This window comes from Oncorhynchus nerka, linkage group LG10, assembly GCF_034236695.1.
Source record: "Oncorhynchus nerka isolate Pitt River linkage group LG10, Oner_Uvic_2.0, whole genome shotgun sequence".
Lineage (NCBI taxonomy): Eukaryota > Metazoa > Chordata > Actinopteri > Salmoniformes > Salmonidae > Oncorhynchus > Oncorhynchus nerka.
The window spans coordinates 66,404,395-66,428,690 of record NC_088405.1 but is presented as its reverse complement, the minus strand read 5'-3'; the positions used below and the strand labels follow the sequence as shown (position 1 = coordinate 66,428,690).

General features: G+C 45.4%; 1 protein-coding gene across 1 annotated transcript in view; it reads right to left on the bottom strand.

Annotated features, from left to right (window-relative positions):
* Window positions 1-24,296, bottom strand: part of nrip1b (nuclear receptor interacting protein 1b) — a 65,633-nt gene that overhangs the window by 40,750 nt on the left and 587 nt on the right. Inside the window, 1 exon segment of the mRNA XM_029671038.2 lies at window positions 16,880-16,990. The gene's annotated coding sequence lies outside the window, so the exon portion shown is untranslated.

Genomic DNA, 24,296 nt, shown 5'->3' with positions numbered 1-24,296 from the left:
GTAACTACAATGTTGTTAATCCATTGGGTGGCAGGTAGACTAGTGGTTAGAGCATTGGGACCGTAACTGAAAGGTTACTGGATCGAATCCCTGAGCTGACAAGATAAAAATCTGTCATTCTACCCCTGAACAAGGCAGTTAACCCACTGTTCCCCTGTAGGCTGTCATTGTAAATAAGAAATTGTTCTTAACTTCTTGGTGACAGGGGGGCAGTATTGAGTAGCTTGGATGAATAAGGTGCCCAGAGTAAACTGCCTGCTACTCTGTCCCAGATGCTAATATATACATATTATTATTGGTATTGGATAGAAAATACTCTGAAGTTTTTAAAACTGTTTGAATGATGTCTGTGTGTATAACATAACTCATATGACAGGCGAAAACCTGAGACAAATCAAACCAGGAAGTGGGAAATCTGAGGTTTGTAATTTCATTTAAGTGATTGCCTATCCAATATGCTGTGTCTATTGGGCCAGATTGCACTTCCCAAGGCTTCCAGCAGATGTCAACAGTCTTTACAAAGTTGTTTGAGGCTTCTATTGTGAAAGGGTGTCGAATAGGAGCTGTTTGTTCACAGCGCGGTCACGCGGGCGCGCCGTTCCTTCTTTTTCCTTTAATGAATACGCTATTGCCCGGTTGGAATATTATTGATTATTCATTATAAAAAGACCCAAATGATTGATTTTAAACATCGTTTGACATGTTTCTACAAACTGTAATGGAACTCTTTTGACTTTTCGTCTGGATTTTGCGCTCGCCAATTGTGCCTTTGGAATAGTGAACTAAACGTGCAAACAAAATGGAGGTATTTGGACATAAATATGGACGTAATCGAACAAAACAAACATTTATTGTGGAAGTGGGAGTCCTGGGAGTGCATTCCGACGAAGATCAGCAAAGGTAAGTGAAGATTTATAATGCTATTTATGACTTTTGTTGACTCTTGGCGGGTTACTGTATGGCTTGCTTTTGTGGCTGAACGCTGTTCTCAGATGATTGAATATTGTGCTTTTGCTGTAAAATCTGAAATCTGACACAGCAGTTGCATTAAGAACAAGTTTATCTTTAATTCTATGTAAAACATGTATCTTTCATCAAAGTTTATGATGAGTATTTATGTTATTTGGCTCTCTGCAATTTCTCCGGATATTTTGGAGGCATTTCTGAACATGGCACCAATGTAAACTGAGGTTTTTCGATATAAATATGAACTTGATCAAACAAAACATACATGTATTGTGTAACATTGAGTCCTGGGAGTGTCATCTGATCTCACCGGCTACCGTAGCACTGTAGTAACTATCACACTCAACTGAACGACTTGATTAGTGTAGTGTTAGCTAGCTACATAGCTAGCTACATAGTTGTCTTTGCTGTCTTCGTATCCAAGATAATTGTGTAGCTTAGAGTGTGGAGTCTTAGAGTGATAATTGCGTTATTATCGTATTTCGTCGCCCTCCTATCTGCCTAGCAGCTAGCCAGCTAGCATACGTTCACCGGCTACCGTAGCACTGTAGTAACTATCACACTCAACCGAACGACTTGATTAGTGTAGTATTAGATAGCTACATAGTTGTCTTTGCTGTCTTCGTATCCAAGATAATTGTGTAGTTTAGAGTGTGTAGTCTTAGAGTGATTATCTTAATTCACCGAGGTTAGCTAGCCAGCTATTTTGTCGTCCTTAACGTAGGAGACACTCCTAGCTAGCCAATAGCCAGCCAACGTCTACTGAATAGAACTTTCGCATTCCGGTCGCATTCCGCGTCGCTCCACAGGTAGTATCACTTTTTCATTTCATTTCATTACAGTCCCAACGGTGTGATTTGTTTGATCGTAGCTAGCTACATAGCTAGCTACATAGCCGTCTTTGTTTCAAAGATAATTGTGTAGTCTAGAGCGATTTTCTAGGTTAGCTAGCCAGCTATTGTCGTTCTCCTAACGCAACGTAACGTAACCAACACTGCTAGCTAGCCAGCTAGCTCCCGATAAGCAGCATTGTAGAAACTTCACACTCAACGGTACGACTTGATTAGGGTAGTGTCAACAACGCAGCTAGCCTACCCCAGCAGTACTCTATCATTTTAATCATTTCAGTCAATTAGATTCTTGCTACGTAAGCTTAACTTTCTGAACATTCGAGACGTGTAGTCCACTTGTCATTCCAATCTCCTCTGCATTAGCGTAGCCTCTTCTCTAGCCTGTCAACTATGTGTCTGTCTATCCCTGTTCTCTCCTCTCTGCACAGACCATACAAACGCTCCACACCGCATGGCCGCAGCCACCCTAATCTGGTGGTCCCAGCGCGCACGACCCACGTGGAGTTCCAGGTCTCCGGTAGCCTCTGGAACTGCCGATCTGCGGCCAACAAGGCAGAGTTCATCTCAGCCTATGCCTCCCTCCAGTCCCTCGACTTCTTGGCTCTGACGGAAACATGGATCACCACAGACAACACCGCTACTCCTACTGCTCTCTCTTCGTCCGCCCACGTGCTCTCGCACACCCGAGAGCTTCTGGTCAGCGGGGTGGTGGCACCGGGATCCTCATCTCTCCCAAGTGGTCATTCTCTCTTTCTCCCCTTACCCATCTGTCTATCGCCTCCTTTGAATTCCATGCTGTCACAGTTACCAGCCCTTTCAAGCTTAACATCCTTATCATTTATCGCCCTCCAGGTTCCCTCGGAGAGTTCATCAATGAGCTTGATGCCTTGATAAGCTCCTTTCCTGAGGACGGCTCACCTCTCACAGTTCTGGGCGACTTTAACCTCCCCACGTCTACCTTTGACTCATTCCTCTCTGCCTCCTTCTTTCCACTCCTCTCCTCTTTTGACCTCACCCTCTCACCTTCCCCCTACTCACAAGGCAGGCAATACGCTCGACCTCATCTTTACTAGATGCTGTTCCTCCACTAACCTCATTGCAACTCCCCTCCAAGTCTCCGACCACTACCTTGTATCCTTTTCCCTCTCGCTCTCATCCAACACTTCCCACACTGCCCCTACTCGGATGGTATCGCGCCGTCCCAACCTTCGCTCTCTCTCCCCCCGCTACTCTCTCCTCTTCCATCCTATCATCTCTTCCCTCTGCTCAAACCTTCTCCAACCTATCTCCTGATTCTGCCTCCTCAACCCTCCTCTCCTCCCTTTCTGCATCCTTTGACTCTCTATGTCCCCTATCCTCCAGGCCGGCTCGGTCCTCCCCTCCCGCTCCGTGGCTCGACGACTCATTGCGAGCTCACAGAACAGGGCTCCGGGCAGCCGAGCGGAAATGGAGGAAAACTCGCCTCCCTGCGGACCTGACATCCTTTCACTCCCTCCTCTCTACATTTTCCTCTTCTCTCTCTGCTGCTAAAGCCACTTTCTACCACTCTAAATTCCAAGCATCTGCCTCTAACCCTAGGAAGCTCTTTGCCACCTTCTCCTCCCTCTTGAATCCTCCTCCCCCTCCCCCCCTCCTCCCTCTCTGCAGATGACTTCGTCAACCATTTTGAAAAGAAGGTCGACGACATCCGATCCTCGTTTGCTAAGTCAAACGACACCGCTGGTTCTGCTCACACTGCCCTACCCTGTGCTCTGACCTCTTTCTCCCCTCTCTCTCCAGATGACATCTCGCGTCTTGTGACGGCCGGCCGCCCAACAACCTGCCCGCTTGACCCTATCCCCTCCTCTCTTCTCCAGACCATCTCCGGTGACCTTCTCCCTTACCTCACCTCGCTCATCAACTCATCCCTGACCGCTGGCTACGTCCCTCCCGTCTTCAAGAGAGCGAGAGTTGCACCCCTTCTGAAAAAACCTACACTCGATCCCTCCGATGTCAACAACTACAGACCAGTATCCCTTCTTTCTTTTCTCTCCAAAACTCTTGAACGTGCCGTCCTTGGCCAGCTCTCCCGCTATCTGTAACAATACAGAGGCGGATGCAAGATGCAAGCAACGATGGTTTAATGAATACAGGTTACAGCAGCAACAGGACAGACAGACTGTACTCAGACGGAATCCGACCCAGGGACTAGGGCGCATCCTCCTATGTGAGCGTGCTGAGAAACCCAGGGGAGAGTGTCCGGATGGGTAGGAAGGAGCACAGCAGATAATCCACACAAGGGCGGCGAGAGATGAGCACGGACACACGACACAACCTCAGGGAAGTAACAACGATCTGACAACAAGAAACACTGGTTACAGAACATATAAAGGGAAGATAAGTGATTCCAGCTGGCGCAGACAATCAGGCTGAGATTGGGAACCACGCCCACACAAACACGGGAGAGAGAGAGAGAGAGAGAGAGAGAGAGAGAGAGAGAGAAGGAAAAGGAGGCAGTGGATTCATGAACCGTGACAATACCCCCCTAGGAACGCCTCTTGGCGTTCCCAGGCGAATTTACCTGTCGATTGAAATCATCGATAAGGGAGTGATCCAGAATGTCCCTAGCAGGTACCCAACTTCTCTCCTCCGGGCCGTAACCCTCCCAGTCCACCAGGTACTGGAATCCGCGTCCCCTCCTTCTAGAGTCCAAAATACGATTGACAGAAAAGGTGGGTTCCCCATCAACAAGTCGTGGCGGCGGGGAACCGGGACCGGTGGGTTAATGCGTGCCTGAAACACAGGTTTTATTTTAGACACATGAAAGGTAGGATGAATTCTCCTATACGCCGGAGGAAGCTGGAGCCGGACCGCCACCGGACTAATGATCCTGGTGACTTTGAACGGGCCGATAAATTTGGGGGCAAGCTTGTTCGAAACGGATCGGAGTGGAATGTTCTTAGTAGAAAGCCACACTCTTTGGCCAACGACGTATACCGGAGGCTTCGACCGGTGGCGATCGGCCTTAGTCTTGGTGCGCGCCCCCACCCGGAGAAGAGTCTCACGGGCTCTGCTCCATGCGCGACGGCACCTCTGGATGAAAGCGTGAGCGGAGGGAACAGACACCTCGGACTCCGTACTGGGAAAGATAGGTGGCTGGTAACCTAAACTACACTCAAACGGAGAGAGACCCGTGGCTGCCACTGGCAACGAATTGTGAGCGTACTCAACCATAGAGAGTTGTTGACTCCAGGAAGAGGGATTCTTAGAAACCAAACATCGCAACACTCTCTCCAAATCTTGGTTGGCCCTCTCCGCTTGACCGTTGCTCTGGGGATGAAACCCTGAAGACAGGCTGACACTCGCTCCCAGTAACCTACAAAACTCTTGCCAAAACTTGGACACAAATTGGGGCCCCCTGTCAGAAACTACGTCCATCGGCAGACCATGTAAGCGAAAGACGTGATCCACGACAGTTACCGCTGTCTCCTTGGCAGATGGTAATTTAGGCAAGGGAATAAAATGAGCCGCCTTCGAGAACCGGTCCACCACGGTCAAAACAACAGTCTTGCCCTGGGAGGGCGGGAGGGCGGTAACAAAATCTAGCGCGATGTGGGACCAGGGTCTCGAAGGGACCGACAGCGGTTGGAGTAACCCATCTGGGGGTCGATTAGAAGTCTTCCCAGTGGCACAAACCGAGCAAGCCAAGACAAAACTGTGAATGTCACGAGCCATCAGTGGCCACCAAAAGCGTTGCTTAACCAAAAGCTAGTGCGACTGACTCCTGGATGACACGCTACGTTGGAGCAATGCCCCCACCGAATAACATCGGACCGACACCCCTCCGGCACAAACAACCGATTAGGCGGGCAACCGGGCGGAGGCGTTACCCCTTCTAAGGCCGTTTTGACCCTCGATTCAACCTCCCATGTGAGTGTGGAGACCACTAGGGTCCCGGGTAGGATGCACTCGGGAGTGGATGGGCGTTCGGAATGGTCAAAAATGCGAGAAAGGGAATCGGGTTTGACATTCTTGGAACCCGGGCGTACGAGAGAGAGAAGTCAAAACGTCCGAAAAGAGTGCCCACCGCGCCTGCCTGGAGTTGAGTCGCTTGGCGGTTCTGATATATTCCAAATTTTTGTGATCGGTCCAAACTATAAAAGGTACCCCGAACCCTCTAACCAATGGCGCCACTCCTCCAGTGCTAACTTCACTGCCAACAACTCTCTGTTGCCAATGTCGTAGTTGCGTTCCGCAGGTGATAACCGATGGGAAAGGAACGCGCAAGGGTGCATCTTGTCGTCAGAAGAGGAACGTTGGGAAAGTACCGCACCTACCCCCACCTCTGAAGCGTCCACCTCCACCACGAACTGACGCGAGGGATCGGGAGCTATGAGGATGGGAGCCGAAACAAAGCGGCTCTTGAGTTTGACGAATGCAGCCTCGGCTGTATCGGACCACCTGAACGTCACTCTGGGGAGGTTAAGGCGGTAAGAGGAGCGACTATCTGGCTAAAGTTGCGAACGAAACGCCGGTAGAAATTGGCGAATCCCAGAAACCTCTGTAGGGCCTTACGGGAATCTGGGCTTGGCCAATCCACCACAGCCTTAACCTTGTCAGGATCCATGCGAATACCTTCAGTCGAGACGATGTAACCTAGGAATGGAACGGATTGTGCATGAAAATGCATTTCTCCGCCTTGACAAAAAGTCCATTCTCCAACAACCTCTGAAGCACTCGTCTGACGTGCTGAACGTGTTCCTGGAGAGAAGAAGAAAAAATCAGTATGTCATCCAGGTAAACATATATGAACTGATCAATCATATCTCTCAGCACGTCATTTACGAGTGCCTGGAAAACCGCTGGGGAGTTGGATAGCCCAAAAGGCATGACCAAATATTCGAAGTGCCCTCTGGGGGTGTTAAACGCGGTCTTCCATTCGTCCCCCCTTATGCGAACCAAATGATATGCATTACGTAAATCCAACTTAGTGAACACGGATGCTCCCTGTAACCTTTCAAAGGCTGAGGACATCAACGGTAAGGGATAGGTATTCTTCACTGTGATGTTATTCAACCCACGGTAATCAATGCAAGGACGCAGAGATCCGTCCTTCTTCTCCACAAAGAAGAACCCCGCCCCGCTGGAGAAGAGGAAGGACGAATGAATCCAGATGCCAGAGAACCAGAGATGTATCTCTCCATAGCCTCCCTCTCAGGAACAGAGAGTGAATATAACTTGCCTTTAGGCGGAGACTCACCTGGCAATAATTCTATTGCACAGTCATACGGACGATGCGGAGGAAGAGAAGCAGCACGGGACTTACTGAACACCTCCTTCAGGTCGAGGTATTCAACGGGCACGTTAGACAAATCCACTGCCTCCTCTAGAAACACAGAATCAGACACAGACGAACAAGCAGACACTAAACAGGACTCAAGACATTTGTTACTCCACATGGATATAGAGTTATGACCCCAGTCAACTCTGGGGTTGTGTTGGGTGAGCCAAGGGTGGCCGAGAACTAATGGTGCAAGGGGTGAGTCCATGAGTAGAAATGATAGTGTCTCAGTGTGATTGCCAGAAGTGATGAGTGTGATAGGTTCAGTGGTGTGAGAAATGTTGGGTAGTTCTTGACCATTGAGAGCGTTGACGGATATCTTGTGCGTGAGTGAGGTGATAGGAATCTGGAGTTTGTGAGCGAGCTTGAAGTCCATGAAATTACCCTCTGCTCCTGAGTCCAGTAAGGCTTGGGTGTCGTGCGTGTGGTTGGCCCATCTTAGTCTTACCGGGAGGAGAGTAGATGATGAGGTCTTCTCTGTGGTGACACCACCCGATAGTAGCCTCATTCTTACTACCGGGCCTAATCTTTTACCGGGCAGGAGTGGATAAAGTGGCCCGCTCTACCACAGTAGAGACAGAGCCCTTGGGATCTCCGCCTCTCCTTCTCTTCCCGGGAGAGGCGAGCTCTCCCCAGCTGCATGGGTTCGTGAGCGGAGGCTGAACTGGCCGTGTTCCCGCCGCTGGCATGCCAGCCCTCCATGTCGTTATACGGTCTGTTAGGGCATGCTCGGCGGCCAACACGACTCAGACGAGCGTCGACCCTCAAGGCTAGTTCCACTAGTCCATTTAAACTCCTGGGAAGGTCCAGAACATAAATCTCCTTCTGGATCCGGTCCTCCAGCCCATGCAGGAACATGTCCCACTGCGCCTCCTCGTTCCACTGACACTCTGCGGCCAGAGTGCGGAATTGGATGGAGTATTCCGATACTGAACGGCCTCCTTGGCGAAGGTCAGCGAGTAGTCTGGCCGCCTCCCTACCCGCCACGGCCCGATCGAAGACCCTTCTCATCTCCTCGGAGAGTGTCTGGAAAGAGGTGCAGCATGGGTCCTGGTTCGCCCACACCGCCGTTCCCCAAAGAGCCGCTTTGCCTGATAGCAGTGTGAGTACGAATGCTACCTTAGACTGTTCACGGTTGAAGGTCCGTGGCTGCAACGAGAAATGCATGGAACATCTCGTAAGAAAAGCTCTGCAATAGTCAGGATCACCTGAATAACCCTCTGGTGTCGGTAGCCGTGGCTCTAGCTGGGAATCCGGCTCTGGCGGGGCGGGTTGAACTGCCGGTGTAGGTGGCGCAGCGAGACCCCTCAGATGTTGTAATTGTTGGGTCAGCTGGGATACCTGCGTCGCAATGGCTTGTACTGCCCGACCTGTGCTGGAGATGTTCTCCTCTTGTTGATCCATTCTCGTGATACTACGGAAATGAATTCGGTCAGACTCGTTGAACTCGCTGCATCCATGGTCTGGTCAGATCGTTCTGTAACAATACAGAGGCGGATGCAAGATGCAAGCAACGATGGTTTAATGAATACAGGTTACAGCAGCAACAGGACAGACAGACTGTACTCAGACGGAATCCGACCCAGGGACTAGGGCGCATCCTCCTATGTGAGCGTGCTGAGAAACCCAGGGGAGAGTGTCCGGATGGGTAGGAAGGAGCACAGCAGATAATCCACACAAGGGCGGCGAGAGATGAGCACGGACACACGACACAACCTCAGGGAAGTAACAACGATCTGACAACAAGAAACACTGGTTACAGAACATATAAAGGGAAGATAAGTGATTCCAGCTGGCGCAGACAATCAGGCTGAGATTGGGAACCACGCCCACACAAACACGGGAGAGAGAGAGAGAGAGAGAGAGAGAGAGAGAGAGAGAGAGAGAGAGAGAGAGGAAAAAAGGAGGCAGTGGATTCATGAACCGTGACACTGGCCCTCTCCTATTCTCGCTATACACCAAGTCACTTGGCTCTGTCATAACCTCACATGGTCTCTCCTATCATTGCTATGCAGACGACACACAATTAATTTTCTCCTTTCCCCCTTCTGACGACCAGGTGGCGAATCGCATCTCTGCATGTCTGGCAGACATATCAGTGTGGATGACGGATCATCACCTCAAGCTGAACCTCGGCAAGACGGAGCTGCTCTTCCTCCCGGGGAAGGACTGCCCGTTCCATGATCTCGCCATCACGGTTGACAACTCCATTGTGTCCTCGTCCCAGAGCGCTAAGAACCTTGGCGTGATCCTGGACAACACCCTGTCGTTCTCAAATAACATCAAGGCGGTGGCCCGTTCCTGTAGGTTCATGCTCTACAACATCCGCAGAGTACGACCCTGCCTCACACAGGAAGCGGCGCAGGTCCTAATCCAGGCACTTGTCATCTCCCGTCTGGATTACTGCAACTCGCTGTTGGCTGGGCTCCCTGCCTGTGCCATTAAACCCTACAACTCATCCAGAACGCCGCAGCCCGTCTGGTGTTCAACCTTCCCAAGTTCTCTCACGTCACCCCGCTCCTCCGCTCTCTCCACTGGCTTCCAGTTGAAGCTCGCATCCGCTACAAGACCATGGTGCTTGCCTACGGAGCTGTGAGGGGAACGGCACCTCACTACCTCCAGGCTCTGATCAGGCCCTACACCCAAACAAGGGCACTGCGTTCATCCACCTCTGGCCTGCTCGCCTCCATACCACTGAGGAAGTACAGTTCCCGCTCAGCCCAGTCAAAACTGTTCGCTGCTCTGGCCCCCCAATGGTGGAACAAACTCCCTCACGACGCCAGGACAGCGGAGTCAATCACCACCTTCCGGAGACACCTGAAACCCCACCTCTTTAAGGAATACCTAGGATAGGATAAAGTAATCCTTCTCCCCTCCCCCCTTAAAAGACCTAGATGCACTATTGTAAAGTGGCTGTTCCACTGGATGTCATAAGGTGAAAGCACCAATTTGTAAGTCGCTCTGGATAAGAGCGTCTGCTAAATGACTTAAATGTAAATGTAAATGATGAAGATCGTCAAAGGTTAGTGATTAATTTGATCTATATTTCTGCTTTTTGTGACACCTTTCTTTGGTTGGAAAATGGCTGAATGCTTTCTGTGACTAGTTGCTGACCTAACATAATGATATGTTCTGCTTTCGCCAAAAAGCCTTTTTGAAATCGGACACTGTGGTTGGATTAACGAGAAGTGTATCTTTAAAATGGTGTAAAATACTTGTATGGTTGAGGAATTTTAATTATGAGATTTCTGTTGTTTTGAATTTGGCGCCCTGCAATTTCACTGGATTTTGGCGAGGTGGGACGCTAGCGTCCCGAACGATCCCAGAGAGGTTAACTGACTTGCCTAGTGAAATAAAAAAAAACGATCCTCAGTTTTCTCCTATCACAGCCCTTTATGAACTCTGTAACTGTTTTAAAGTCCCCATTGGCCTCATAGAGACATCTCTGAGCATTTTCCTTCCTCTCTGACAACTGAGTTAGGGAGGACGTCTGTATCGGTGTAGTGACTAGGTGTATTGATACACCATCCAAAGTGTCATTAATAACTTCACCATGCTCAAAGGGATATTCAATGTCTGTTTTTTTTAATTACCCATCTACCAATAGGTGACCTTCTTTGCGAGGCATTGGAAAACCTCCCTGGTCTTTGTGGTTGAATCTGTGTTTTCAATTCACTGCTCGACTGAGGGACCTTACAGATAATTGTATGTGTGGGGTACAAGAGATGAGGTTGTCATTCAAAAATCATGTTAAACACTATTATTGCACACAGAGTGAGTCCATGCAACGTATTATGTGACTTGTTAAGCAAATGTTACCTCCTGAACTTATTTAGGCGTGCCATAACAAAGGGATTGAATACTTACTGACTCAAGACATTTCACATTATGAAGTATTGTGTGTATGCCAGTGACACAAAATGTAAATTCAATACATTTTAAAATCAGGCTTTAACACAACAAAATCTGGAAGAAGTCAAGGGGGTGTGAATACTTTCTGAAGGCACTGTAAATCTTCAATCTTCATTAAGCTGCATTCAGCTGGGTTCTTTAATATTCCCCTGCATTAGCCATGTTCCTCAGTTAGCAGTAGTGACAACAGCAACAGACTCCCCTTGTCCCTTATTGGGACCCTCCGTTTTATCTCTGCTAACGTGATAATTTGTTTTTACAAAGCACTAATCAATACATTGCCAAACCTATTGATTCCACTCAGAGATGGGATAGCTAGCTATATGTTAGCATCTCTTTGCCTATGTCTCGCCCCATGTGTCATGCAGTGAGTATGCAAGCATACTGTATATAGAGACAAGAGTGATACCGGTGGATGCAGCAGTACGGTTGCTACGCCATGTGGTTGCATACATACTGAATAGCATTAGCCTTTACCTGACATCCTACTTTAAAAGCAGAGAGAGGAGGTTGACCTGGTGCTTAACTTTCAGCAGAAGTGCTAAGCCTCTGCATGCTAATGGTTACCTACTGTGCTGCTGCACAGACCTGTTGGGTAGCCTCAGAGCACAGTCATCAGCATGTCTGCTGCTGTTCCACTTTTCCCTATGCTTGGCCTAGCCAAAAACACAACATAAGACACTTCCTCTCCAGAAGAAAAAACATGAAATGTATCACTAATGTGAATGTGCAGCATCAGCAGGTGAGAACTGAGGAACATGGCCTTATTCTCTTGTGGGTTGAATGTGTGTCAGATGTGTTCATGGGGCCTGTGAGGGTTGAGGGGAGGTGAGGTTTCCTAGGAAAGGCCAGTAAGTGGAACAGTCTAAACCCTTTTGGGGTGTATGTAGGTCAGGCCTGGTCTCCTCATAACCACCAAGGTCAACGCTGCTAAATGGAACGGCAGGTGTCTTACACAGAGCGAGACAAGAGAGCAAGAGGGAGAGAGAGGGAGATGGACAGACCTGGCTGGGCTAAACCACATCTCTCTCTCCCTTTACCAAGTCGTTCCACCTAAAAAAGCACAAGAAAGAGGATTTCGACACCCACCACCTCAGATTGTTCTGAAATGGTTTCTGTAGTTAGAAACAGATAAGATAAGCATTCCTGCAACATTATTTTGTTGAAAGATCATTTCAACTGTGAAAAATGTAACTCATTGATTGCACCCAAATTGGCCATTTTAATTTATTAGATTTGTATCATATTAAATAAATATAATACCCAATGTCCAAATTTGAACTAAATCTCTTCTTAACAATGTTTAAGATCCAAATAAAATGGTCAAAGGTTTTTCTGAGAAATGAACCATTGGAGTCACAGTGACACAAGGACTGTTAGGCTGCTACAGCTCTCTTGTGCTAGCTAACAACCACAGGTGTGTGTGTGTGTGTGTGTGTGTGTGTGTGTGTGTGTGTGTGTGTGTGTGTGTGTGTGTGTGTGTGTGTGTGTGTGTGTGTGTGTGTGTGTGTGTGTGTGTGTGTGTGTGTGTGTATGCGTGCACATGCCTGTATGTGTACGTGTATACAAAGCATGTTACACAAGCTGTACATTGGCATCAGTTTGTTAGCTACTCTAGCGCTAGCCCCATTCCCAGACATGTAAATACAGTTACACAAGCTGCTGTGTGTTTGTGCAACGCTAATGCTAAATCTTGACGGGAAACAAGGTTATACAAGCTAAGGGTTACTTATGGCCTGCGAACCCTACATGTAAACACTTCTATTAAAATGTCTTTCTGTCTGTCTGAAAAATACTTAGATTACATTCTGAAAATAACCCTGTATGTTACACACATCTGTTATAACTCAAGTATTACCTTAGGAAACACAGACGTTCCGCCAACTCTGTTTTGTTTTGAACTCTTCATAAAGCTTCCCTTATTCCATAAAAAAGACTTCTAAATAAAAATCCAACCCTTGATCCAAAGTCCAATAACCTCAAACCATCGCCTGCATATGTGGAGGTAAAGGAAAGGGAAGGGGTAAAGAAAAGGGAAGAGGAGAAAGGAGGCAGAGAGAGAGAGAAAGAGAGACAAAATACTGAGAGATTCCTGCCTAATGTATCATTACACACTTCATGGGAATCATGGAGTTTCATTGGGATGTGTTAATGTGGTGTTAACACAGCGATAAGGTTGATCCATTCACTAGGCAGAACATATATTAAATACATCCGGGGGGGGGGAGACTATAATGACGATTAAAAATACTCTGAAAAGCAGTCAGCTCTATTAAAGAAAGACAGAGTATGGCAGGAGCAGGTACATTTTTATGAGTGGGACAGCTGCTGCTGTAGCCGAGAAGAGGACTGACTCAAGGCAACTGCAATAACATGAATCCCCCCAGCCAGCTCATTGAGGACATGAATCACTTTAGTCACAGACTGACCTTCAAACTGACACATCCTGGGATCGGTGATCGAGAGTCGAGACGATGACTAATCCTGCCTGACCTGCCATTGGCTGCCATTACAATGAAGCATGCAGGCCCCTGGGCTCAGGGGGACTAGTGGGGCTGCTGTTTGTTTGCTCCAGCTCAGATCATGACAGGAGTCATCCGAGGGGTAGAAACTAGGGGAAGCCATGTATCTGCCTGGCTCTGACACATTGACCTCCAACCTGTTTGACCTTGGACTGGCGTGATTAGCCAATAGGACAACCCCTGCAGCTGCATGCTCTGCCCCCTCTTAGTCACATAAGGACTGTTAACGTTGGGAGGAGAGGTTGGGGTGAGGTTCGGTGAAGGATGTCACATGATTGGATCTCCTTCTGGAGAGTTACTTAAAAAGCCTCTTCGGCAATCAGGTCAAGGTCTTAATGCCAGAGGGAGAAAAAGAGAGGGGGGGGGGGGAAGAGAGGAGAGAGTGGAGGAGGAGCGCTACAGTACACTACTCCTCTGCATTCACAGCTCCTGAAGAGGGAAGGAAGGAAGATCACTAATACACAGGCAGCAGTGGTTCTATTAACAATATTAATATCTCTGCTTAGTGGACACTTTTATTCAAAGTCAGTTCCATGGTTATCAGTCTCACACATCTTTTTTAAATTTCTATGGCTGCTGGATATTTACTGGCCAAATCCAGGTTAATTGCCTTTACTCAAGGGCAGAGAACAGCAGAGTATGAGCCAGCAATCTTCTAGTCACCAGTCCATTCTCCCTAAGTAATAGGTCATAGCGCTCCCTACAGACATCTTTTCTACTCTCTCAAATGGCCTCTCTTTCTCTCACGCTGCCCAGGCAGGCAGAAAGGCTTAGCCCTGGGTGTGTACCACACCTCTCTCCCTGTCTGTTTACCAAGGCAGCCCCCTCACCAGGATGCCCACAATGACATTAGTATTTTAACATTATTATCACTACTTTACTAATAAATGTAAAAGCCCAGATCAGAGGTAAAGCTCAGGATGCGGGGGGGGGGGGGGACATGCCGGTGAAATTAAAGAATGCTATTCATCAGTGTGTGAGAGCCTATGCAGTCCAAATATTGTAATGTCATATGAACTCATATGAACTCTTGTCTGAAAAGCAATGGGCAACATGTTATATAAACTGAAATTCTCCCTTTTGCATTGCATCCGCCGAAGTCGCACTTACGCATTTGTGGTGAAAGGTGGCAGAGCTAGACCGGTGTTTGTCAGACCATGAGACATTCCGAAAATCGGTCTACTTACGAAAACATCTGTAGCATCAAAGGGGAGACTCTCACGAACACGATGGTGTTCTCCGTTTTGCTCTACGACCCCCACAAGTGTCACGGGACTCGTCTGAAGGTAACCAGTACCAGTTTAAAATAATGAATGGAAGTATGAAGGTAGTTTTGTGCCTACCCCAAACAGGGTTCAATATGTGTAACAAAATATATAACAGTATATATTTCCTAAGCTTTCTTATATCTCCTAGATATCGGACAACCACTGCAAAAACCTGGTTTCTTCTTATTTATTTTTTGACTGTCTTTTTTGCCATTTGCCATTTTTTGCCATTGTTATTCAATGTGTTTCTCTGGTCTATTAGTAAAGGTCAAATTCAATATTTTATCAAATCTAATGTTTTATACCTAAAGGAGTCCTAAAATTCAAAATGAAATAGCTAAATTATCCATTGTAATTATTATAATTGTAATTATCCATGGCCATCTTAAAACAATTCCACACTGTATGTCAGTTTAGAACCCCCCGCGCCCCCAACGACATAGACATTTGAGAATGAATGAGTCTTACACAAGTATATGAGATCTAAAAGAGCCTATGCATATCCCAATGTTGGGAGAGTTACCATTTGTTACAATATGTACATAATAATGTCATTAATTGTATATTACATATGTAATGTGAAAGCCACGCCCCTAATAGGCCATGCCTCCTGAAAATAACCTATGGATTACATTAAATAAGAGCAAGCATGAAAAGTCAACCCAGCATGAAAGTGAATAAAAAAACTACTGATGGTTAAATAACCCGCGTTTAGGTCATCCACATAACCCAACATGTTGGGTTATTCACGCAACCCAAATGGCTGGCTCAAAATAACCAAGCGTGTGTTCTGTCCAATATTTACCCAGTGCTAGGTGACCAAATAACCCAAATTGGGTTGTTTTTAACCCAGCATTTTTTTTGGTGCACTCTCCACAGCACAGCCACCCGCACAAGGTGCCCTGTTGCCTGGCAACAGCTCGCCTCATCACTAAAATCCCCAAATCTCCCAAAAGTTATACAATTACAGTTGGTGGTGTGGAGGTGTTGGGGTGTTGGGGAGTACAGTACATAATAGGGATCGGGTTATTGTTTCTACAGCACTAAAAGGATAAAGGATGTGTGTCTAAAACAAGCAGTGAGTGAGTGAGTGACTGACTGAATGGGGAAATCCCAGCTAGCAGATCCTACTACCACAAACAGACACACAGTCACGGTGATGTCATCAGGATCCTGCTCCATTTGTATTTGGCCCAAGCTCTGTTTTTCCACTCCCTTGGAAAGCCATATGACTCAGATTTCAGTCTGCCCATAGATTAAGACAACAGGGTGTGAGTCTGTGTACGTGTGAGCGTGTGTTAACATGAACGATAATCAAAATATTGATGGCCACACTGTGCACTATGAACTCTCTGGTCGGTGCTCCTGGTCTTGGAGCATTACAGCTATCTACTCTAAGGCCAATGTTTTACACAATAAACATTTTCCCGAACGTGCCCCTTCTTGAGGTAAAGAAATATCCCAGTCACAATCCCACAGCACCTACTGTATAGCATATGCACCCCTTCACCTGCCCTCCTCCCTCCTTCCCTCTACTGTCTTCCTGTGCAATATATCCATCATTTATTAATACATTCTAAAAATTCCTCTTTAGCTAATTGACTGGGAAAGTTTCTTTCAAACAAAAGCTTTTAAAAGAGAAAGATATAATTAAGTTGCCGGGATCTCTCTGTCCCCTCCTTGTCCAGGGGGCCAGTCTGGGGGCCTGGGGGACGTGTGCTACTCTGTGCTACTCTATGTAGTGTCAGGGAGTCACATACACCCATGTTTAAAGTAGAGGTGAGCTGGGTAGGCAGGCAGGCAGCGTTACGTAAAGCCTCCCTCTGCACAGGCTTTTTGCAGCAGACGATGTGTCCTTGCTTGGGCTGCTTCAAGGTTCCCATAAGGACAGGCTGTTAAGAAGTTGGGAAGGACAGGGCCCCTGTAATATGATGGCTGAGAGGGAGCGCTGTGATGAGACTGCGCCTGCCTTGGAATTTGAATTCTCCGATAGACAGGCTCATGCATCAATCCCTCAGCTTACAAAGACACACCACTAACCTTCACCAGGCCGGGGACTCATCAGGAATGAGTGGCATTTTCACTTAGCCTGGACGGCTTCTTTCTCCCCCAGATCTAAGCTCTGCTCTGCTCTCAGTCCCTCCACATAACCTGGTTAAAATAAGACACAGTTAAGTAACACTCCCCAGTCCGCAAATATCCTCTGGTGTTTCTGACATCATAATCGGACTTTAACCTTTAACTCCTAGCTGTGCTCTTCAGGACTGACCCTGATGACCAGGACACAGACAAAAACAGGTAGCCTAATGCATTAGCAGCTAACTAACTAGTAACTACACAAGACTAAGTAGCTAATTAGAAGACTTTGGGATAGTCATGATCAAATTCTGTAATTATCAAATGGTGTTATATTGTAGGTCATACTGTAAGTTGTTGAACAGTGTGGCTTTGCTTACAATAACATTATATATTTCCTTTCTGAAGGCCATTTATTGGTCTCCTATTTTCATCCTCTTATTGTGATTTCAAACTGATTGTACACACACCAGTAGCCTATTTGTTGTATCTACTTTGTAAAGCAATGTGAGTCATGTTTTGATGTATCGTAGCCTATAACTACTTCAGTTAGAAACAATGTATTCTACTGTATTCGTGAGTGTATTTTCCTGTTTCATCTACAGTGCACCCACACACTACCATGCCAGTGGCATTAGCCTGCCCAACTGGCAGTGCTGCAATAGCCACACACACAGTAGGAGAAGCCATCTGCAGCACCTCCACAGCCTGAGGCCACCATCTCAACTTCAGGAGCAGGGAGGGAAAGTCAACTCTGCTCTGCTCCTCTGCTGTGACCACCCCAACCAACCCAAGGAGACAGTCAGGTCTACTCACATCAGCCTGTAGGTTTGGGCTTCTTCAGACTACAACAACACATGGCCTTTATATCCAAATATTATCAGTAGTAAGGAAATACAGACCAATGGCCACGCACATTATGTTTGGCCTGAGTATGTAACAGTACAAGGTAACTGTGTTCTTCTCTCTTGCTGCCCCTGCTTTTGATCGTCACAGTTAGGTTCCACAGCTGTTGTTTCTGAAATTGGGTGCCATGCTTTCATGTGGGTGACATGCTTAATTTATCTGACCTGCATCTCTCCCCTGTCTCCGTGGATCACTTTGGGAGTAATTTCAGCAAAGTATAAACCATTTACAGCAATTGCAAACGGTAAGAATCAATGTGTGTGGATAATTGAGCGGCCCTGTCGGTGCTCCAAGGCCAGGGTGCAGGAGGGTTGAGGTGGGGAGGGGAGTAAGGTGGGAGGGGGGATGGGGAGGTGAGGTGGGAGAGGAAGAGTTATCCAACAGATGAGCCAGACAGCCAGCGCCAGTCATTATCTCAGAGGGCTGCCTGCCTGATCCAGCCTCCCTCCAACTTTCATCCCTCCATTTCGTCATTCCACCCTGCCTGCCTCCAGGAGCCACAGCAATAAAAAAAAAAAAGCATTTAGCTGCTCCTGCCATATCAACAAAATGAGTCCCATTGACTTTGGTTCCATCCCTCCCTTCCACATCGCTCCCGGATTGGAGTAGATAGCCTAGGAGAGTTGGTGTGATGAGTTGAAAGCATGACCGACATGACATTGTATTACTACATCACTAATTCAGTATCTAGGCCTATTGTTAGCAGGGATTGGAACCGGTTCTGGGAACAGAACCAAAACCCGGAAAATAACAGAATCAGAACAGAATCAGAACCAGAAGTGAACGTCATCTATACTATTCCGGAACAGAGCCATCATTTTAAAAGCATGGGGACCGGTTAATAATGTTATTTTACATTCCATACTTCCAGTCCCACAAAAACGCAACAAAGCGCCTATGCAAAGCCCTCACTCTGTCATTCAGAAACGTATTCCAGTGTCTGCCTGCCAGATATAAATATTTGCCTGTGCGTGTGTAGGCTACCTGCCCCTCCCCCTCCGAAGCATAGGCTACTCTAGCCTATTGACGTTACAAGCGTGATCCAGAAATTAGGAAGAGAGATTTTACATTTTTAAAACCTTTGTTCAACTAGGCAAGTCAGTTAAGAACAAATTCTTATTTGCAATGACGGCCTACCCTGGCCAAACCCTCCCCTAACCCGGACGGCGCTGGGCCAATTGTGTGCCGCCCTATGGAACTCCTGATCATGGCCGGTTGTGATACAGCCCGGGATCACACCAGGGTCTGTAGTGACACCTCTAGCACTGAGATGCAGTGCCTTAGACCGCTGCGCCACTTGGGAGAAAAGAATGGATTCACTTATTCAATTATTCAATGCTATTTAAGGATACTATAGTTATCATGTTTCACATTGGATTTATTAACTACAAAAAGGTAAGACGTGTTTTTAAATCTGGTGTCACTCTTCATACACAAGCTAGTTAGCTAGCTCTGGGCCAACGTTAAGCCAACTCTCAGAAGTTCAAAGACATCGAAGGTTCCTCCATAGAGGTTGTTCCTTCGTACGTAGGTATAATTCTGAGGGCCTAATTCAGATAATGCATGTCATAACAAGATGCCCAGCGCTTCAAGCCAAGCCTCCTCCTCCACCTTCTCTTCCACCCACAAAATGTCCCTATAACCTCACACACATGGTTATGGGCTTTAAAAAAAGAATACACCTGTACCACATCAGATATAGAGATGAAATGTATTACATTTTGAGTTTGCATCCCAATATTACACTTTATATACATTTTACTGGCTGCTCAGGAGGGAAAGGGGAAGTCAGATCTGTGGAAGACATTTGACTTAGTTGTAGAAACTACTGGAGCTCAAGAAAATGGAGAGTATAGGAGCAAGCTTTGCGTGATAATTATGTGTGCCAAACAGTTGCTGTTAGATTACAATATTATATATTTTTCTGACCATTTGGAACAGTGTAAACAACACTAAATAAATAAGTCTACCAGAGAGTCTGTCCTAACGAAAAACAAAAGATATACAGAGTACCAGTCAAAAGTTTGGACACACCTACTCATTCAAGGGTATTTCTTAATATTTACTATTTTCTACATTGTAGAATAGTAGTGAAGACATCAAAACTTTTAAATAACACATATGAAATCATGTAATAACCAAAAAAGTGTTAAACTATTCTAAATATATTTTTTATTTGAGATTCTTAAAAGTAGCCAACCTTTGCCTTGATGACAGCTTTACACACTCTTGGCATTCTCTCAACCAGCTTCATGAGGTAGTCACCTGGAATGATTTCATTTAACAGGTGTGCCTTATTTAAATATAATTTGTGGAATTTCTTTCCTTCTTAATGTATTTGAGCCAATCAGTTGTGTTGTGACAAGGTAGGGTTGTTATACAGCCCTATTTGGTAAAATACCAAGTCCATATTATGGCAAGAACAGCTCAAATAAGCAAAGAGAAACGACAGGCCATCATTACTTTAAGACATGAAGGTCAGTCAATCCGGAAAATGTCAGAAATTGCAACCCAAATAAATTCTTCACAGAGTTCAAGTCACAGACACATCTCAACATTAACTGTTCATAGGAGACTGCATGAATCAGGTCTTCATATTCTAATTGCTGCAATTAAACCACTACTAGAGGACACCAATAATAAGAAGAGATTTGTCGTGTATTTGTGAGACACAGAGTAGGTGAACAGATGATCTCCACATGTGTGGTTCCCACCGTGAAGCATGGAGGAGGAGGTGTGATGGTGTGGAGGTGCTTTGCTGGTGACACTGTCTGTTATTTATTTAGAATTCAAGGCACACTTTAACAGCATGGCTACCACAGCATTCTACAGCGATACGCCCTCCCATCTGGTTGGCACTTTGTGGGAATGCCATTTGTTTTTCAACAGGACCATGACCCAACACACCTCCAGGTTGTATAAGGGCTATTTGACCATAAGGAGAGTGATGGAGTGCTGCATCAGTAGACCTGGCTTCCACAATCACCCGACCTCAACCCAACTGAGATGGTTTCGGATAAGTTGGACCACAGAGTGAAGGAAAAGCAGCCAACAAGGGCTCAGCATATGTGGTAACTATTTCAAGACTGTTGGGAAAGCATTCCAGGTGAAGCTGGTTGAGAGAATGACAAGCGTGTGTGAAGCTGTCATCAAGGCAAAGGGTGGCTACTTTGAAGAATCAAAATCTAAAATATATTTGTATTTGTTTAACACTTTTTTGGTTACTACATGATTCTATATGTGTTATTTCATGTTGATGTCTTCACTTTTATTCTACAATGTAGAAAATAGTAAAAATAAAGAAAAACCCTTGAATGAATCGGTGTGTCCAAACTTTTGACTGGTACTGTATAAAGCCTTTATTACATAAGACTAAAAACTGTTGCATGCTTTTGAATTGCGATTGATTTATTGTTTAGGATAATTATCCAAAGCTCCCTTTGTAATTTAATTTTAAAACTAAAATGATTGATTGAATTTAAATCATGAATGACTCATAATGCTGTGTGATGACATGAATGAATGATTGATACATTAGCCTATAGCAGTATTGAAATAAAGGGCTAAGCAATGAAAATTACACTTATTGATGACGATCATAATAATCATTTTTATGATGACAATAAGAAGCAGATCAAGAAAAAGGAAGGTATAAGAGCATGAGCTACGTGCATATTATGTGTGACAAACAGATGCTGTTAGATTACAATATTATTTTTCTGCCTGATTGGAACAGTGAAAACAACACTAAATAAATGATAAGCAATACCAGTCTGTTTTAATGAAATACAATTGCAAAACCTTTATTTCAGCATAGCAAAGATTATAAACAGGCGAATCTAGGAAATTGCTTTATCTGACATTTTGCCGTTGCATGAGGCTTGGTGCTCACGGAATCAGTAGGCTATTAAACAATCACTCAAACAGGCAACATAAGCAAGACATGTCTTATTTCTGTAGATTTTTATGGATGATTTATAAAGCCAGGCACATTTAAGAGTTAGGCTATTAATTATAGACCTAATTAAGTTGGGATTTTCTCTCTCCTCAATTTTCTTAGACAATAAGGCAAGGGCTGTTTCCTCTTCTCGGTTGCTGCTGCATCCACCGCATTGTTCTCAACCCCAATATGCGGGTTAACTTTCCTATTATGCACATAGCAACATAGGGATAGGCGCCAATTTTCCACGCATTGAAGATTATGTTTCAGAACCGCGGACAGCGACCATATCCAACGCGGGGAAAAACGCATTTGTTATAAAATATGAGATTTATTTGTGTTGCACCATTATTTTTACATATTATAACCATATACAATTTCAGTATCACGTCTTAGAGTGATGGACTGTGCCATCCCTGTGGCCTCTGCAATGGATTAGTCCACTGAGACAGGGATGAATCAAACAGGTGTCTCGTGCACCATGAAAAAACAAATTTGCGACTGCTCGACTTAAGAAATCTCGGTCAACCAACAGCCTATCGACCAAACAATCAACCAGTCGACAAAATTGGGTTAGCCCTAATTTTAATACATACACTACAGCAAAGATAGTGCATTAATTGCAAAAACTGGAACAACACTGTAACATCCATTTTCGGGGAAGACAGAACCTTGATCTGCTAGACCAGGGTCCAGAGTCCAGTCTTGTGAGCATTCAGCAGACGTAACATAATTTGCATAGTTCTAATTTAAATATCCTCTGATTCTATGGTGGGATACTGCACATCAATCATCATCATAGACAACAACCCACGGTTACAGCAAAACAAATTGTGTAGAGTACAGTACACTAGCTCAGTGTAGGAGGAATATGGCTGGCATGTGCACCGGATTAGCCTATTCAAGAGCAAGAACATGTTAAATGTGAAGGTTTTAGTTATCTATGGCTCCAGTACAGAGGACTCTACGCAGCTACCGTTGAACATCCTGTACAAGATCAGGTCAAATAATTAAGTAGCTGAAACAATCCACAAAGGGAGGGCTAAAAGCCAGACCCCCAGACAGGCTGAGTATTTAAACTTTTCAAAAGTCAGCCAAGTTCACTTCAACAACACTCAGGCCTATATTTGACTAATCCACCCAAGTCTGCTGTAAAAGTAGACCTAGTACACAATTGAATGTGTTGATGTGTTCCAAATGATGAAAAGTAAACAGGTTTGTTGTTGGGAGGGAAATTTTGCCAGGGTGGCTAAGCACACCTGAAATAACAGTGAGGTCATGCTCTCTCTCTCCCCTGTGACTCCGCTGGCCAACCTTCAACCCCTGACTTTTTGCCTCTCCACCGATCCCATGGTCAAATAGCCTCTGCAGAGTCCCCAAAAATGGAATGTTCCGGTTTTCAGGGGAAATGGAAAGAGAGCCTGTGACAGGACTTCCGCATTTGGGAGTTAACAAGGCGGCACTCCATATTAACTCCTCCTCCACATTTACTGGATTGGCTGAAGAGTGCAGAAGAGAATGTTCCCTGACATTTTTTTTCTAATCAAGACAAGTATGTGGGGGATCTAGTTTAAGGCATTTCTTTCATGCCTGCTACATTAGGTTAATGGTCAAATGCAACTAGAGGACATCTGGTGATGACTACTCCAAACAGTGGAATAGTTCAAATCCATTCTGCCTGTCAATTGTCAGTAGCCTACTGCTGAGATATTGAATTAAACCATAGCAAACTAAAGAATATATAAGATGTAGATAACTCAATAATAATAATAACAATAACAATAATAATGCAGTAGTAATACAATGTCACCAGTACGTTCTGTGTAGAAATCCACAAGGCTAATTTACAATCTGTTTTAATGAACTGAATATTGAAAACTCAAAGAATTTAGTGACTAAACTTAGCTACGTAGGCCTACATTATCCCAGACACTGTGCCAATGATGAATGAACATTTGAGGCATGCAATGCCAGACATTTTGTCACCTTTGACAAGGAACAAGGAAGCACAACAGATTAATTGAAAATCATCAGCATCCAGTTTTAACTATGAAGCATTATAATGCATTTATAATGTTAAACTACACAAAACAAAACTCTGAAATTATGACTCATTTGGCTACAATGGAGCAGCCTACGAAAGAGCCAAATTGATGTTGACAGTCATAATATCAATACAGGGCCTATTTACTAATGCTCATAGAAATAATATTCATTATCTGTCTTAGTAGGCAGTGGCTATGCGCCTTTTACTTAGTACTAGTCCTATGCAGCATTTTAATGCAGGTTAAACTGAACATATGTATTTGTGGCCTATCATTTTGTAGGCTATAATTTTTACACGTAGGCTAGACTACAGCGAGGACAGTGCAACAATTGTAACAACAAACACTATAACAACAAATTAGCAGTGTCACAACAATGAATGGACAATGTAACAATGTGAGAAAAATACGGAATTACAAAGTAGCCAGCACGAACAAGATACATGATTCGTATTGAGTCATTAGATTTAGGCGACATAACATTGGCGCT